Below are 19591 nucleotides of genomic sequence, written 5' to 3'. Positions count from 1 at the left end.
CTCCCTCACAAAGCACGTGATATCAAACTCAAGATCAAACATTCCATTCCCTCATTTAATTCCACTCTGTTATGTGGCCAGACCAACTAAATCCTTAACCTTACCCAGTCATTCTACAAAAAAACTCTCTTTTATGAGAAGGTCTTGGCAACAAAGTATGTGGATGAATATGTGCAATACTATCCTAAGGAGACAGCCCCAGTGCATACCCTAGTAAGAGGTCACTCTTGTGGTTTCATGATGGGAATTAGGGAGACATTTAACCAACAGCCGTGTGTATAAAATATGGCACAGTTTAAGGTCTCACAACTGCCGACAGTCACACTTAAGAGAATGGGTGAAGAATTCAGACAATCTTATCAAAAACACAGCTATCACTGACCCCTTTGGTATTTCAGTGCTCTAGATCGAAGAAAGCTCCCAGCCCAGGACATAAGACTTCCCTAAGAATGAGCTTAACCATAATACAGGAGATGACAAAACACAGACACACAGGGAAAGGTATCCCAGGAACCCTAGAGCCATAGAAGTACAGCAGTGCTTTGCTATGAAGAGGTGTGGGCCTCATTCTTTTTTCTACTCCTTCCTGGCTCCCTCCCCACCCCCCAAAGTTAACGTACTCTTCCAACTTCAATAAAATGGGTCAGCCTATATTAAAAACTCACCCAGAAATTCTACTCTGCCCGCTTGTATGTACTGCTACAGACAGTCTCAAAGTAGAAGGGAGCTTGTTGCCCTCCAGCTCATGTGCCTTTCCCTGGCCCCCTCCTTAGAAGGAGAGTTATTTGACCATATTTCTCTACCAGCACCTGAGGGGAAATGATTCGTGCTTTAAAGGGTATGGACATCTTCGTGTCAGAGTGCAGTTTAATTGTCGATCTCATTACAACCAGCTGGTGTTGATAACCTTCCACCGGTGTTAGCCTTTTAGAGTTAACTGAAGACCTGTATTACCTGTTACAATGTCCTGCCCTATTTATCTATCTTTTCTCAATCCTCATCCTTCTTGACTTCTCTGCTCTTTTTACTCGCCGACCACTCTCTCTCCTCTTTAGGTTCTCATGGCACGATTCTATTTTGCTTCTCCTACCTGTTTGATCACTCCTTGCCAGTCTCCTTTGCTGATTTATCATTCATATCACAACCCCTAAGGAAGGGTGTTTCCTAAAGCTCTATCCTGGGCCATCTCTTCTCTCTCTATACTCCCTCTCTTGGCAACCTCTTAAGTTCCCATCAGCTCTCACTCTCTCTCACCCCACATATCCAATCAGTTACGAAACCTAGCATCTCTACCTCAACATCTCTCAAATCTGCCCCTTCTGTCCACTCACACAACCACCACCCTTAGCCCTTAGTTCAGGTCATCACATCTCAGCTGGACTGCTGCAGTTGCCTCCTAGTTGGTCTCCCTGCCTAAAGTCTTCCTCTTTTCCATTCCATCCTCCACATGGCTACCAAAGTGGTTTTCCTAAAGCTCCTGTCTGATCATGTTCCTCTCTATATGATAAACTCCAGTGACTTCATACTGCCTCTTGTGTAAAAGATAAACTCCTTTGTTTAGCCTTTAAATCCCTTTGCAACCTGGCCCAAACTTACATTTCTAATTTCATTATACGTTACTGCCTTTCTTACACTCTACAGATCCAGCCAAATTTGTCTTTTTTCTTTTCTTTCACTTGACCACTGGATATCCCCCATGCCTATAATATACTCCCTCTTTACCTCTGCCTCACAGAATCCCCCCCACCATTTTTCCAAGACATCATTTAGACAAATTATTTTAAATAAATTATTTTATGCACTGCTTTTCTACAAAAAAAAATCCAATAGCTTAATCTGTACACTTAATGGACATCAAAAGTGACAAGCATTCAAAATGAAATTAATGTTTTATACAATTCCTCTTTAGGAATGCTAAACTATTTTTGTAGCTACATCCCAGTAGCTCATAAGGGCTCAGTAATACCCGTATCATATAAAACCATTCCATTTTATCTAATAATTTAATAATGATCATCTAAATATACTAATAGATAAAAGAAAAAATACCAGACACAATGAGAAAAGAACAACTTTTATAATACATAGTTATGCCCTACATCATGTTGCCCCAACCAGTGTCAATCAATTAAGGATGTTAAGTGCATTGTGGCAAAATCTGCATGGACTCAGCGCATAACCAAGGTACCTCAAACAAGAACTGTGGCCTACACAGTAAATGCTACTGATCAATTGACAAGTATTTATTAAGTGCCTATTATGTACACAGCCCCATGCTAAGCATTCTAGACCATTAAAAAAAAGTATAAGATACTGTGCCTGCCTTTAAGGAGTTTATAAATATAACAAGAAATAAAAAATTAAAGCAAATGAATCAATGATCAAATAATACATGACAATATATAATTTCGTGCTAAATTACATGGTACAGACTAAAAGTAATAACTCAAAAATAGAGATTGGTAAAAATCATAGTAATTGTAAGGCTCAGTAGAGGAAATGGTAACTGAGCTATGCCTCAAAGGATGCAGGAAGGGGAAAAGAGGGGAGACATCTCCAAATGTCTAATAGACATCTCTACTTGGATGTCCCATCACCACCTCCTATTCAATATATCCAGAATCTTCTCCCCTTTAATCTCAACTTCTCCACTTCTGTATTCATTTTGATGTCATCACCTCTAGTCACCCAGACTCATACGCTCCAAGTTATCTTTGGCTGTTGCTCTCCTTCACCCTCCATATCCACTCAGGCTGTGATCCAAAGTCTCAAATTGTCCAAGAGAAAACTTCATTCCCCTGCATCCATTTCAGCCCTATGCCTATCATGCCTTCATTTCAGAGGGTACCCTTAGTAAACTTCCATTCAATTCCAGGGGTGGGGAACCTGCAGCCTCAAGGCCACAGGTGGCCTTCTAAGTCCTTGGGGGCAGCCTTTTGGCTGAGTCTGAGTCTTACAGAACAAATCCTTTTGTTAAGGGGATTTGTTCTGTGAAGTTTAGATTCAGTCAAAGGGCCACACCTGAGGACCTAGAAGGCCACATGTGGCAGACCTTGAGGCTACAGGTTCCCCACCCATGGATTAGGTCTTTTCCTTGCAAGTCCCTCCATCTTCTTTCATTCACTGAAATCTATTAAAGCTCCCATTCCCATGACCCTGATCTCTGACAAATGTTTGCCTTGCTCATCCTGAGGCCCCTAATACCATTTCCCAGCCATCTCCAATCCATGTCGTCATGCTAGTGCTTACCCTATCCCTTTCCAACTTGGTCTGAGAACGGCAATCAAATCAACCCTTGCTATTCCTGGAAAGAACTCGTCAATCATTTGTCCTATGACTCCAGTCACCATTCTCTCTGACTTCCCTGTCCAAAACATTCCTCCATGACTCTTCTATATGTGTTGTCTTCACTTTTAGATATACAGTTTTTGAGGGCAGGGACTGTCTTGGTTGCCTGTATTCACACCCCCAGTGCTTTAGCACAGTGCCAGGCAGTGTAAGTACTTAATAAATGCTTTTTTATTCATTCATCTGGCTCTCCATAGAAGATTGCACTTTTCTAACTACCCTCTCTGGTAAATAGGCATACCTTCTTCCATAGATATTCTGAACCAAGAGAAAGAATAGGCATTTTCCCCACTCCTCACTATCGCTTTCTGATCCTCTCCCTACCACTATCATTCAGCAATATCTTCCTTTGAGGTTCACCCCATCTGTCTTGCTTATCTACCCAACCTTAGGTCGTTCTCCCTCCTTGTTCAGAGTTCAGCACCTGACTCACAGTCCTCCCTTCCATCCCAAACCCTGTTCTCAGACTGAGAGATGTCAATATACAATATACTTGACAGTGTCCTGTCAGACAGCCTGGCCTCCCAATTAATCAGCCTCCTCAGTCCCAAGACCCACGTCTTCACTCTACCTCCGCAACACAAAGGGATTCTCAAACCCTTGATCTCACCATCACTTTTCTAACCTCTTGATCTAGAACTCTGAAATTCTTCTCTTTGGTTACAACCTCCTATCCTTCCATTTACCCCTTTACCTAATTCCACTCAGATTTATTCCCCCACTTCTTCCACTCCACTACTCCCATTCTGGTCTCACTTTCCTCTTCTTGTTTTCTCGATCCTAAAATTTGCTGGCTTAGCTATACACCATTTTACTCTCTTCAGCTCCTTGCCTCTTGTGGTTCTCACCAAGCTCTATGTCTGAGTTACCCCCACTGTTGTACCAGAAGCGAGCGAGACACACCACAGAGTATAAGTTTTAAGTGGAGAATTTATTAACCAGCGGCCATCGGGGTACGGCACCACAAATCAATGGCAAATGTGTTGGGGTGATGGCTTGGCTTATATAGGATATGGGGGTACAGAGTGGGTGGGGGAAAACAGGAACAAAGGTCTTGGCTGATCAAAAGATTCAGTCAGGTTATCGTACTAGTGGGATAATCTCATTTACATTCCTTGGTGGAGTCACGGAGCTCCAGGGATATCTGCTAGAAAGGATCTGCCAGGTTATCCTTCAGTGGGATGGTCCTATCTATTGAGATTCCTTGGTGGAGTCATGGAGTCCCAGGGAGTTTGCTAAATGCCAAAGGTATCTGAGTCCATTCTTTCTGGGGGTGCTTGTCAGTAGCTAGGGGTTTCTCAGGGGTTCCTAATTTTCCTTGTATTACACCACCATCTGCTTTTTCATACCTACTCCTATACCACTGAATGGCACTGGAAGACAATCTGTACTTGGCTGGGTACACTACAAATTTATGTTCTCTTTTCTCCACTGAGCCCTTACTGCTTTGTGGAAATCCTTTTATTCTTCCTTGACTTACTCTATTAATTACTAAATTCCACTTGTTGGCTGTTCCAAACCTTCTTTTTCAATGAAGCCCACTACACACCTTCCTCTTACTTTACTAAAAAAAACCCATCCATAAGTTCCTTTTTCTCGCCTATTCTACACCAGTGGTTCATAAAGAATCCCTGCAAGTCACGTGTTGATTGAGAAACACCATGCATGTTTATATATTTTTTAAATTTTATTTTGTTAAAGATTTCCCAATTACATTTTAATCTTGTTCAGGCCACACTCAGGAATGTTGTAGGATGTGTGTTTGATACTTCTATTCTCCATCCTATTGCTCCATTCTCTGACAAAGTGCTAGCTCTTCTTACCAAGGTCAACCCCTCTTTGTGTGCCCTTGATCTCCTTTCTCCTAGTTGTTCTTGGAGCATCACCACCCTCTCTCTCATCATCAATCTATCTACTAGATTATTCTCTCCTGCCTAAAAAGGTACAAAAGGTAATACCTTGACTTGACCCTACCAACTCCTTAAGCTATCATCCCAGATCTCTCTCCCGTTTCATGGCCAAATAGCTTGAAAAAAACTTTATGTCTATAGTCAATGCGGGGAATGTAATAAAGTCAATCAGGGATGAATAAAAGAATTGTCATGAGCAGTGAGGGCCCAGCAGAGAAGATATCATAACCTGGTGGTAGACCCAGCCAGCAGGGTGTGCATGTGGCTGACTTCCTCTGGTGTCATTTAGCAGTAAATGTTGTTGCCCCTACTTCTTGGCTACTTGTAACACCACTCCTCAACTGCACCTGCTCTCCCCAGCGTTACCAATGATCTCCTAATTGTCAGATCCAATGGTCTTTTCTCAGTCTTCATCCTTCTTGATCTCTCTTCAGCTTTTGACATTGTTGAACATGTCTTCCTCTTGGAAATTATCTTCTTCAGATTTTCTGACGCTTTTCTTTGTTCTTTTCCTACCTTTCTGACCAATTCTTTCTCAGTCTCCTTTGTTGGAACATTATCCATCTCCCATCCCTAAGCCTTCCCTAAGGCTCTATACTGGGCCCCCTTCTCTTTCTATTCCTTTTCTCTTGGCAATATCTTCAACTCCAGTGGGTCCATTATCATCTCTGTGGAAGTGACTCTGAAATGTACATTTCTAGTCCTAATCTCAGTTTTACAAAAAGCTGCGGAAAGCAGGAAAGCAAGAGGTATAAGAGCAAAATTCCAGAAAATAGCAAGAACAAAGAAAGTTTCTTAAATGGGCAATGCAAAGAAATAGAAGAAACCAATAGAATGAGAAAGACAAGAGATCACTTCAGGAAAATGAGAGGTATCAAGGGAATGTTTCATGCAAAAATAGTCATGATAAAAGATGAAAATGATAGGGACTTAACAGAAAGAGACAAGATTAAGAGATCGCAAGAATATACACAAGAGCTACACAAGAAAGATCTTAACATCATTGATAACCACAATAGCATGCTATGATTAGAGACATACATCCTAGAAAATGAAGCTGTGTGCTTTAGGAAGCATTGCTAACAATAAGGCTAGTGGGGATGACAGAATTCCAGCTGAACTATTTAAAATCCTAAAAGATGATGCTATTAAAGTGCTACACTCAATAGACCAGGAAATTTGAAAAACTCAGCAATGCATTGGAAAAGCTCAGCTTACTTCCCAGTCCTAAAACAGGGCAATGCCAAAAAATGTTCAAATCACCAAAAAATTTCATTCATTTCATATGCCAGCAATGTTATTCTCAAGATTTTGCAAGCTGGGCTTCAGCAATATGTGAACCAAGAATTACCAGAAAAGCAGTCTGGTTTTTTGAAGAGGAAGAGGAACTGGAGACCAAATTGCCAACATTCACTGGATTATGGAGAAAGCAAGGGAGTTTCAGAAAAACATCTACTTTTGCTTTATTGACTACACTAAGGCCTTTGACTGGGTAGATCACAACAAATTGTGGCAAATACTCAAAGAGATAAAAGTAATGGATCATTTTATTGTCTCCTGAGGAACTTGTATGCCAGTCAAGAAACAATAATTAGAATCAAATATGGAACAACTGATTGGTTTGAGTTTGGGAAAGGAGTACAACAAGACTGTATATTGTCACATTAACTTACATGCAGAAAATGTCATGCAAAACACCAGGCTAGACAAATCAAAAGCTAAAATTAAGCATGCTTAGAGAAATATCAACAATCTTACATAAGCAGACAATGCTACTCTGATAGCAGAAAGTGAAGAAGAAACAAGCCTCTTGATGAGGGTGAAAGAGGTGAATGTAAAAGCTGGCTTGAAGCTTAACATTAAAAGACTAAAATCATAGCAACTGGTCCTATCACTTCCTAGCAAACAGAGGGAGAAGAAATGGAAGCAGCAGTAGATTTTATATTCTTGGGCTCATAGATCACTCTACATAGACCAGACTGCAGCCATGAAATTCAAAGATGTTCACTCTTTGGAAGGAAAGCTATGGCAAATCTGGACAGCATACTAAAAAGCAGAGAGATCATCTTATCGCCTAAGTCCATATAGTCAAAGCTATGGTTTTAACATATGGCAGTTAGAGTTGGACTATAAGGAAAGCTGAGCACTGTAGAATCAACACTTTTGAATTGCAGTGCTGGAAAACTTTTGAAGAGTACCTCATTCAGCAAGGAGGTCAAATTAGTCAATACATAAAAGAAATTAACTCTGACTGTTCTTTAAAAGGACAAATACTGAAGCTGAAGCTTAAATACTTTGGCCACATAATGAGTACACAGGACTCATTGAAAAAGACTTTGATGCTGGGAAGGATTGAAGGCAAAAGGAGAAGGGATCAGCAGAGGATGAGATGGCTAGATAGTGTCATAGAAGCAATGAACATGAGCTTGGACAGACTTCAGGAGATAGTGGAGGACAGAAGGGCCTGGTGCACTATGGTCCACGGGGTCATGAAGAGCCAGACAGACTGAACAACTGAACAATCTCACTCTTGAGCTTTAGTCCTGCATCACCAGTTAGCTAATGGACATCTCTACCTGTATGTCTTATTGCCATCTCAAAATCAAAATGTCCAAAATGGATTTGATCGCACCCCCACCAATCACCACCAGCCCAATGCTTTTCCAAACTTCCTGATTTATTTCGAGGGCATCACAATCCTTACAGTGGCCAAAGTTTGCAAACTTAGAAACATCCTCAATTCTTCCCCCTTCCTTCTTCCCCCATATCTAACCAATTGCCAAACTTTGCCCTCTATTCCTTTCCCTCCACTCACAAAGCTACCATCTGAGTTCAAATCCTTATCCACTCTTACCAGGACTCGGCAGAACTGATCCTAATTAGAATCCCTGCTTCTAGTCTCTTCTCTTTGTAATTCATTATCTAATTCAATCCAACAATCCTATTAAATGCCTAATATATGGAAAATATTATGCTAGGGACTGGCAATATAAAGACAAAACAAAAATAGTCCCTGCTCTCAAGAGGCTTATAGAGACACATGGTCAAGCATAGAAATTCCCACACTGGTTATGTCTGAAAACATAGGTCTCATTCTGCATCCAGGAGTCCATTGCCTCTGACAGGCGGCAGACAGCTTGCTTCACCATTGATTCTCTGGAATTGTAGTTAGTTATTTGTAGATCAGAGTCCTTAAAAGTCTTTCAGAGTTGATTTTTACAATGTTGTTTGTTATTATATAAATAATGAACCCTGGAAATATTAAGCCTGAAGGAGAGAAACCTTAGAGCAAATATGATAGTTATCATGTCATTTGAAAGGCTATCATCTACAGAGGGTTGCCTCTTCTCTCAGAGTACTATCAGAACCAGATTAAAATGTACTTGGGAGCTTTTTAACAAAATAAATTAAAATACAGCATAGATAATGTTGATTTGTGGTTTTCTACGCAGCAATCCTTATGAATGGTTTGGTGCCCCCATTTCTATCTGAATTTGAAACAGCTGATGCAGAAGAGGGAGCAAGTTATTCATGCACAGCTTCAGGGGGCAGCAGTAGGACCAACCCGTGAAATTAGAGGTAGGCAGATTTTAGCTCAGGATAACTAACTTTTTAACATCAGGAATAGTCCAAAAGTATGATGGACTATCCTATGGGGTTAGTGAGTTCCTCATTACTATGTACATTTAGTGTGATGTAGAAGAAAGAGTTCTGGATTTTAAAGGCAAGAGAAACCTGAAGCAGATTCTGCCCCTGAAATGTATTAGGTAGGCAACCTTGGTCAAGTCACTTGGTTTCTCTGTCCCTCACACTTCATCTGTCAAATATTCCATAGGTGTGATGCAAGGATCAAATAAAACAATATACGTAAAGTATTTTGCAAACCTTGAAGCACTTTGTGAACGTCAGCTGTTATTCTTGTGTGGGGCTTAGAATCCAACTCTAAGATTCTCTCATTCTAAAGCTGCTCTATACGGCTACTTCCTACACCCTTGGAGATCCTCGTGGGAGACCACACATAGCTTTATTGTTAGGCTAAAATTCCAGTGATGCTGAATGACAGCAAATAGAACAAGTAAGGCTTACTGGGATGCTGATCAGGGACTCGGTGACAGCCTGCTTCTCGTGTCCCCAGAATGCATGGATTTTTTGTTTAGTTTTTCAAGCTGTTTGCTTTCCTCCTGATGTTTACTCACAGAATTCTGTGCTTGTAATAGCAAGTGGAAAGGCCACACTTCCATTTCTGACCTTCTCTCTGAAAATCAGTGCCGGGAAGACAACAGTTCCACATGGGAACACCCCCTGGTGGGAGCCTTTGGATCTGAGTCAAAGAAAAACATGGTTCAGAGCAACCCAGGTCTTCATTTCTAAGAAAGGAACTAACTGTAACATCCAAGACTACAGATGACTATTCACAAATTCACACATGTAGGGAATATAGTGATTTGGGTTGCAGGTGACAAGACGAGATTCTGGGATCACTGCAAGTTGGGAGACTCAAAAGGCTAAATTAGCTAAAATGTGGTGCTTAGAAGTACACAGTCCTCCTCTACAGCACTTCTGAGGTCAAATGTTTTACATTCTAAATGTCTAAAATCTTTTCCCACTTATCATGTAGTTCCTAGACAATTCCTAAGAGGAAGCAGTTGCACAATGAAAATGATGGAAAACAGCTTTATATCTTTAAAAATTAAAAAAAAAGTGAATTGATGGAATAAGGAGCACTCAGAAGGTGAGAAGTCACCTCTCTCTATTTTGTCAAGGTGAAGAAAGGCATATATGTCTTTTCAAACTTTCCCTTTTGGTTACAGAGAGCATGGCATTCTGTCTGACAGAATATTCCTGACAGCTGGGATGAGTCAGATGCTATGTAAGTCAGCTGTCTTTTTCAGACTAAGTGGGAGTGATTCCAATACAGCCCACTATACTCAATCTGTCTGAACATGGATTCTTGGGATTTTGCTCTCTAAAGCAAATCCTTCACCTAGAAATAAATTTACCATTCACTCTGTAAAATATGATGAATGTTGTTCTGGCCCAGGTGCTCTTAACCTTCTTTGGTCATGAACCCCTTTGGCAATGCCTATGTACCTCTTCTCAGATTTTTTTTTAAATCTCACAATGGAAGGAAATGCTGTATTTTAGTTGTTGTTCAATTGTCTTCAGTCATATCCAACTTTTCATGACCCCATTTCGGGTTTTCTTAGTCAAGATGATGGGGCCATTTCCTTCTCCAGCTCCTTTTACAGATGAGGAAAGAGGGTTCAGTGATTTGCCCGGGGTCTCACAGCTAGTCAGTATCTGAGGCCAGATTTGAACTCAGGAAGATGAGTCTTCCTGACTCCAGGCACAGTACTCCATCCACTGCCCTACCCAGCTGCCCCCGCATTTCAGTAGGTTAATGGAGGAAAAAAGATAGGTACTTAGGATATATAGAGAGAGGTTTTTTTCCTATCCCAGTTCGTAGACTCCTGTAATTTATACCTGGAGCCCTAGGGACAGGGGTCTGTGGACCCCAGGTTATGAACCTTTATTCTAGCTAGTATCTGATCAGCTGGTACTCTCTATATGTTTACATTTCTGCACAATTTATAGAAATAGCACATATTTCTATGTTACCAAAATAATTCTAGAAATAACAATTAATGTTTATGTGACATTTTAAATTTTGTAATGCACTTTACAGATATTACCTTATTTTATCCTCACAATAACCCTAGGAGGTAGGCGGTATTATTACCCCCATTTTACAGATGAGGAAACAAAGGCAGAGAGAAGTTAGGTGACTTGCCCAGGGTGAAACAGTGTCCGAAGCAAAATTTAAACTTCCTGACTCCTGTCCACCACTCAGCTATCCATCATTTATATAGCCCTTTAAGGTCTGGAAAGCACTTAATATGTATTTTTGTGATTGAGCTGCACAATGGTTCTGTAAGAAACATGATACAGGTACTATTATCCCCATTTTACAGATGAGGAAACCAAGGCTCTAATAGATTAAGAGACTTACCCAGGGTTCCATAGCTAGGTAGTGGCAGAGGCTAGATTCAAACCCAAGTCTCTCCTGACTCCAAAAAAAAAGTGTCCTTTCTCCCAGCCACCCTGTGGGAGTAAACACAGAGGCGACTTTCTCAGAATAGAACATTAGTGAAACTATCCTCAAGTGACTGAGAAAATCAGGAAGGAATAGTAAGATTAACAGAAGAACACAGCAATAGGTTTAAATTCTTTGACCACTCCCCTGATTTGTGGATTAGGAAGAGGGGGCATCATATTAAACTTAATTACTACTAAAGAAGATCTAAGTTGGGCATATTATATAAATGTAAATAAAAATTATAGTGTCATATAGTGTATATATATATGTGCACTTATATGCGTATATATACATATACATACATATATGTAGGTGATATATATACATATATATGTATAGATACAGAGAGAGAGAGTCATAGTTGGAAGGGCACTTAGAGGTCATCTAGTCCAAGCCTCTCATTTTACAGATGACAAAATCGAGGCTCAGAGAAGTGGGCCACAAACAAGTGATTTGCTCAATATAACAAAGCCAGTCAGTATCAAAAGTATCCCTAGTGTTTAGCACAGTGCCTGGCATATAGTTCAATCATTTTTTCAGTCACATCCCATTTATGGTTTTCTTGACAAAGATACTGGAATGGTTTGCCATTTCCTTCTCCAGCTCATTTTACAGATGAGGAAACTGAGGCAAACAGGGTTAATTGACTTGCCCAGGATCACACTGCTAATAAATTTCTGAAGCCAGATTTGAACTCAGGGAGATGAGTCTTCCCAAATCCAGGCCCAGCATTCTATCCACCGCACCTGCCTGCCCTGGCACATAGTAGGCACTTAATAAATATTTACTGAACTGAATTGAAAATTTTAACAACTGGCTTTCTGGCGGGCAAATATATGCACAACACACTTTTAAGTCTAATCTGTATTATTAACATTTTCTTCATCACTTTAAGTTTAGACAATCATCAAAACAATAAATTTGTGGCAATTCCCAATTTCTGAAGTGTATATGTTAATACCGAAAATTTAAAAATCAGCTCTCATTAGCCGGTATAACCTGGTGCTAGTATACCCCTGATAATAACACTAAGATGTTATACTCCTATTAAAATATTCCCCTTTTCCACCTACATATCTGTGTGAGCCCAACTTCAACCAAAACAACATATCTCAACAGACTGAATCTACAAGTAGATATGAGAATGCAGCTGTCTTCTATTAAGCCAGACATTAAAAAGATTTGCAAAAATATGTAAAATAATATCACTCTTCTCGCTATTTTTTGGTTTGGAAAACAGTTATTTTTCATAAAGAAATAGCTGACATGTAATAGGATTATTTAAAATAATAATTTTAAATAAATTGACACTTTAAAATTTATCACTTTCAATTTCTAAAACGTTAAATGTTGACAGATATAACACACATAAACAAAAGCTTTTGGGGATCCTCGATAATTTTTAATACCACAAAGGGGCCCTGATCTGAAAAAAATGGAGACACACTGCTCTCAGCTGTAGCAGTGATTGTGTATAATTATTGGGTTTTCTTTTTCCATCAATGTTTATGTAAAGATGGAATGTGGGGCATGATACTACTATGCTAAATATCTTGAGGAATTCATAAGCTAATTAGCAGTAGATGGTGGCTCAGTGGATGGAGTACTAGACCTGGAGTCAGGAAGACCTAAATTCAAATCCAGCCTCAGACAGTTACTAGCTGTGTCACCCTGGGCAAGTCATTTGACCTCTGGTTGCCTCAGTTTCATCAACTATAATATGGGGATAATAGCACCAACTCTCCAGGTTGTTGTGAGGATCAAATGAAATAATATTCATGAAAAACAATAACACAGTGTCTGGTACATAGTAGGCAAAAATACTTATTCCCTTTTACTTCTTCTCTTCCCTCAAGTGATGGAGATGGGAAATGTCCCCTAGCCTTGGAGTCAGCAGATCTGGATTCAGATTCCATGCCTGCAAATCACTTAACTTCTCGGGTTCTCGATACAACAGTTCTAGGTTATGTATATAGGTGATACAGATAGTAGTAAATGCCTTAAGAGTAGGGGGCCACTCTTGAAAACTGGAGAAGGTAAGAGAAGAGTTGGACCTTTAAAAAAAAGAGTAATAGCCCACATTTGTGTATAAAGCACTTTTCTCACAGTCACCCTATGAGGTAGGTAGGACAAATGTCATTACCCATATTTTACAGCTGAGGAAAATGAGTCTGAGCAATATATTTGTTATTTTTTAAATTTTATTTTAATTTCAAAATAAGATCTACCTTCTCTCCCTCCTGTCCCTCCATCCACACAACCATTGAGAAAGCACAAAAAACAAAACCTGTTATTGTTGCATTTGAAAATTAAGGTAAACTGAGAGACAGTGATCCTAGCAATGATCAATGTAGTTAGTCTAGCAATAACCAAAAAAAAAAAAAAAAAACAGTGGCCTCTCTCAGTGACCAAATACCTCCAGATAGGACTCATCAGCCTTAATAGAGTTTTGGGGAGTTGGGTAGGTGAGGAAGACCTACCCATGTGATCAGTTAGAGGGTAGATAGCATGATGGGGGTGGGAACAACATGATTGGTTATTTTAAAGAAAGTGTGCTTGAAGACCCATGTGCGGTAGTGACCACCCATCTCTGACTGTTATGGCTGAATGTTAATTGTTTTATGGGACTCATCAGCATCTTGCAAGCCTTATTAGTGCACTTGAGTTAGTAGACTCCCTGGTGCCTGTTAGGGAGATAAGACTGTCCTTAACTGTACAAGGACAGGCAAGGATGGACAATATAACTTTTAGGGTTGATAACAAATTAACTTGTAACTTTAACTCAGGGGAAAAGCTGACTCAATTATAAAATTAATATGGCAAAAAATAAGTTAAATTCACATAGTAGAAATTAGAGGTAATTTTGCTATTTCATTACAAACATGTATAGTCAAACAAAACAAACCCCTCTTTAGCCAAGACCAAAAAAATATGTTTCAGTATGCATTGTGGATTCATCATCTCTCTGTCAGAAAAGGGAGAGGGGGTGAGGGACAGCTCTGTACTGTACTGTAGTTGTTCATTGATCAGAGTTCCTAAATTAAACTGGTCCATATAACATTGTTGTCATTGTACAAATTGTTCTCCTGGTTCTGCTCACTTCACTGTGCATCAGTTCATACAAGTCTTCCCAGGTTTCTCTGAAACTGCTCCCTTCATTAATTCTTAAATACATTCATTATTAGTTTTTAATCAAATTCCTAATGTTATTAATTATAACTCACATTTATAAAGCACAAAAGACTTTGCCTACAACATTGTCCCAGTAGAATATAAGCTCCATGAGGACAGGGACTATTTTATATTTGCGTTTGCACCCTCAGCACATAGCAGAGCCCTTCGTGCATAGTGGGAATACTTAATAAATATTTTAACGTTGAATTAGCAGATTTTAAAATGCCATGAAGTAGGTAGTGTTTTTATCCCCATTTTACAGAAGAGCGAATTAAAGCTAGGGGTTCTCAAAGAACTTGCCTAGAACCACACAACTGGTCATTGCCAGAGCAAGGTCTTGGCATCAGAGGCTTCTAGTAGAGATAGAACCACTTGCTACTTGTGTGACGTTCAGTTTCTTTGTTCATGGATAATCTCTGGGTTCTCTTCTAGCTCTATATCTAGGATCCCATGATTCTTATACATTTTCCCATCGCTATAAATCATCTACTCAATACAATAAAGACCTTTATATTCTTGGTATCTTGAGCATTATTATTTGGGCTCTCCATTTGTTATCCCTCCTTGGTGGTGTTTGACTGACCCACCTCCTTTTCTAGGCAGACATATCCTAGATACAATCTTTCATGGGGCTCTTCATGCACAGCTTGTCATTGCCAGCATGTTGTGACCCACTGTCATCCACCATAGATCCTTTCTTTGTCATTTGGGTTATTGGTCATTTGAATTCATCTAAGATTCTGAAGTTCCAGAACTGGCAGAATCATTAGGAGAATATTGTTTAGAAGACAGCTTCTTCCAGCAGTGGGCAGTTTCAGTAAGAGGAAGTAGTTTCCCCACAAGATGCCATTTACCTGCTTCCCAGGTTGCTGTCCTCTTCCTACTCTCTAAATGTTCCTTTCTGTAACCTCTACCTGACACTGCCCTCTGGAACAATACCCAGCCCTTCCTGTCAGGTTGTCACCTAATGCTGGACTTTCTCTCTGTCACAAAGCTCACAGATCAGCAGTGAGAAGCAAATTATCTCTATATTCATCACAGGCTGTCTGTTCACCCTGTCTAGATTAGTCACTTTAATTAAAGGAAAGACACAAGTTTACCTTTCCAGCAGTCCAGAGCAGCTTCAAAAATACCAACTGTTCCCTCAGCCTCCTCTGCTTCAAGATCTCTGGCTTCTTTTATCCTACTACTTAAAAGCAAAATGATGGAGAAAGTTCCATAAGAGGCTGGGAAGGCAGGATAGTAGCAGTTTGGACAAGACAAGGATAAAAACCTTGTGTCTCCTTTTCTTCCTCAGTATTTTTCCACTTTGTTTTCTTTTCTTGCTTTCCTCTTATCAGTTTTCCTCAAGGAAAAGTGCTGGCTAAATGTGCATTCAGTAGGATTTTCGAAAAACCCAATTCCACTAGCAGTGACTTGTGAGAGTTTTGTCGTTCCTGTTCAGACATTTTTCAGTCATGTCTAACTCTTCCTGACCCCATCTGGGATTTTTTTTGGCAGAGATACTGGACCTGTTTGCCATTTCCTTCTCCAGCTCATTTTATAGGTGAGGAAACTGAGGCAAACAGGGTTAAGTGACTTGCTCAGGGTCACAAAGCCAGTAAGTATCTGAGGCTGGATTTGAACTCATGAAAATGAGTCTTCCTGATTCCAAGCACATCACTCGATCCAGCTGGCTGCCCTATGGGGGGAATACTGGATTCTCAAAGGCCCCTGCAAGCTCTGGCCTGTTCTGCCAAGATGGAAAGGCGTGGAGGAAGGTCACGGACTGTGAAAACAATCAGAACACCACCTTAGGTAAGAATAGGACAGAGGGGCCCATCACCCGGTACATACAGCCTGCTCGCTTGAGGACAAATTCTTAAGTCTGAGTAACAAATAAGTGAGAGAAAAATGCCAACAGCACTCAGTTTTATGGGAACTCCTCCTACTTTTGCAGCGACCATGGCAGGGGAGTGGAAAAGGGGACAGAAGGTGCTCAGAATAACGCAGTTTTTAGGCCACCTACAAACATGAACTTCACGGTATCCAGCAATGAACTAGTCAAAGGACTACCACGGAGGCAACAGCAGAATGGAAAAGCAGCAACTGGAATCAGAGAATCTGCTTCTGTATTTTACTTGCATGAACCTGGGTAAATTAATCTCCCTGGGCCTCAGGCTCTCATCCGTAAAGTGAGAGGTTTGGAGTAGGTGGCCTTAGAGGCCCTTTCTAGCTCTCAATCTAAACACTACAATCTTAAAGGAACCGAACCGTATTAATATTGAAATTTTCACAGCAAATGAAACCCAGAGATATAAGGAACTTGCAACTAAATGGAAGGTGTCTTCTTGTTTCTCCTTGAAGCAGCAAGGAAAGGCACTAGAGTGATTGGTTTCATCCTAACCCAGAGATAACAAGAAGCATCCTTTCATGGGATACATCATCTTCTCTTGATTAATAGGGTACTCATTACCTGTGTGACTTTGAACAAGTCATTTCACCTTCCTGGGCTTCAATTTCCTCATTTATAAAGTAAGACGGTTGTACTAGGTGGCCTCAAAGGACCCTTTTAGCTCTGATTCTATGATTTTACACTGAAGAGAATATCAGGGGGGAACCTGTGGCCTCAAGACCGCATGTGGCCCTCTAGGTCCTCAAGTGTGGCCCTTTGGCTGAATCCAAACTTCACAGAACAAATCCCCTTAATAAAAGGATTTGTTCTGTATAACTTGGACTCGGTCAAAAGGCTGCACCCAAGGACCTAGAAGGCCACATGCGGCCTCGAGGCTGCAGGTTCCCCATCCCTGAACTAAGCAGTAATGAATTGCCCTATAGATTGCATTTCAGAACCCTCATATGATACCAGTCATAACAAACCTCAGTTACCCAATTACTGAGGAAAATTGCTCAGCCATGGGCATCATCAGCCCAAGTAAGATAATATAACACCAAACTATTTTTGCGTGTGAAGCAAATTAGATTTTTATAACATTTAAGAAACTTCATTTGCAAAACAATTAAAATGCAAATGTTACCATTTTAATAAAATTCTTGTCCTTGCTTTTACTTGTTGAGTTTTTCAATTTCAAAATTAGATATTTGAAGATAAACAAAGACTTCCTTCCTCAAGAGCAAGTGTACACACTTGGGCTCCACTCCCAGGTGGGTTCCTGAATGGTCCCAGCCCGGGGAAAGGTCAGGTTTGGCCCTGAAATTGAGCCAATGAAACTGAGCCAAGTTTAAGTCCTCCCTTATGAAGGCCATTGAGGAAACTATTTCAGGTCCTAGCTCACCCCACCTCATTTAATTCAATTCAGTTAGTGACACTTTTTGACTCTTAATATACTGAATATACTGAAAGATAACTACAACACATTGGTTAAAATCTAATCCAAGAAGTTTGGAGTAACTCAGCCTGCAATAACCCAATTAGCCACCAGGTGGGGTCCTTAATATCTCAAGCTGTTAAATCTGTTTGGACTGAGCAAGATTCAATGCCTGTAGGATATCCTGTCGTGCCTAGCAGATGCTCATAGCCTGAGTTGTTTCACTCAGTGGCAGCTAAGCAGTTGTCTTTCCCTTTTGGCTGCTGAAAGTTATTTCAGTTTTGTGCATGACGACTTCTCAAGTTCATGTTTAAGGGATCAGTAAAATATTTAAAACAATAATAGCTACTTCAATAATGTTGGCTCAGCCCCCATCCCTTGGAATAATCCTCTCTATCTCAGTTTCTTTACACTGTTGTACCCAATGATTCAAGGTTACTATAGTTTCATCAAGAGACCTGCTCTCCTACTCTCCACTTAGCTTTACTCCTGTTCTGATAGATTTCTTTGCCTCTTTATTTCTCCTTTCCCCAACTCTTCTGGGCTGAAGGATTCTGACACACTCACAACTCTTGGAGGATGGGAAAAGACAAGGTCATGGGCTGAAATCCCCAAGAACAAAGGAGAGAAGAGGAGCAAAGTGTCTCAAAGTTCTCTCAGTCTGGCTGCTAGATGGATTCCTTATAACTGTTACCAGTTTTCTACAAAATCTGGGCAACAGCTGACCCTGCCATTTCTTTCCATCAATGCTAGGCTTGTTCCCATGTTATTTCTTCTGTCGGAATGATGGTGCCAATAATCCTGATGAACATAAATCAAAATCACCATCTTTTTATAATATCACAGGCCCTATGAAAATTAGCATAACCCCCCTTAGAGCAGTTCTTTATGGTAGAAATGTCCCTGAATCTACCTCACCTTGTTCCCTCTCTGAATCTCCCACCCCCGAGAGATCCACTATGAACCAAAAGTTCCCGGAGTTATAAATTCGACATTTATTAATACCACACTAAGTACAAAAGCACTGTGCTAGGTGCTGAAGATACAACAACAAAAATTAAGCAGTTTTCTGCCCTCAAGAAGCTTACATTCTCCTAAGGGAACACAATAAAACCTGCCCCATCTGGGTTCTAATTACCGAGATACAATTCTGAGGACTTCAATACATCTTTGAGGAAAATAATTATTCATTCAGAAGTCTCTCTCTCTCTTTTTTTCTTTTCTCCTTAAGCTTAATAAAACTTTATTCTGTAAAATTGTGAACCAAGTTCTAGTAAGAGCTGGTCCCAGTACATTGGAATAAGGCAGGCATACATTGTTTCAGCTTCCCTGGGTGGAGCCCATGAGCCAAGAAGAGTGAGAAAATCCTCAAAGTATACTGGTCCTTCTTGTCATGTGTCACTGGATTCTCAAAGGCCCTGCAAGCTCTGGCATGTTCTGCCAAGATGGAAAGGCTTGGAGGAAGGTCACAGACCGTGAAAACAGTCAGAACACCATCTTAGGTATGAATAGGACAGAGAGGCCCATCACTTAAATAGGCACCACTTTTTTCAACATAATAAGCCTTTGTGTATGAGTAAATAACAAGACGTATTTTCTTTAAACTTTCTGTACTATTACTTCACTGTCCTCTCAACTACACAGGTTTGTGAACTAGCCATCCCCTTTGGCTGTTCACTCTCCCTTACCCTGCCCCCATGCCCCAGCAGCTACCCTGTCTGGTGAATACTATTTCTTTAGCATTGCTGTCATCC

Source organism: Trichosurus vulpecula, chromosome 3 (genome assembly GCF_011100635.1).
Source record: "Trichosurus vulpecula isolate mTriVul1 chromosome 3, mTriVul1.pri, whole genome shotgun sequence".
NCBI classification, from domain to species: domain Eukaryota; kingdom Metazoa; phylum Chordata; class Mammalia; order Diprotodontia; family Phalangeridae; genus Trichosurus; species Trichosurus vulpecula.
The sequence above is the reverse complement of the archived record's forward strand: the minus strand, read 5'-3'. Positions refer to the sequence as shown.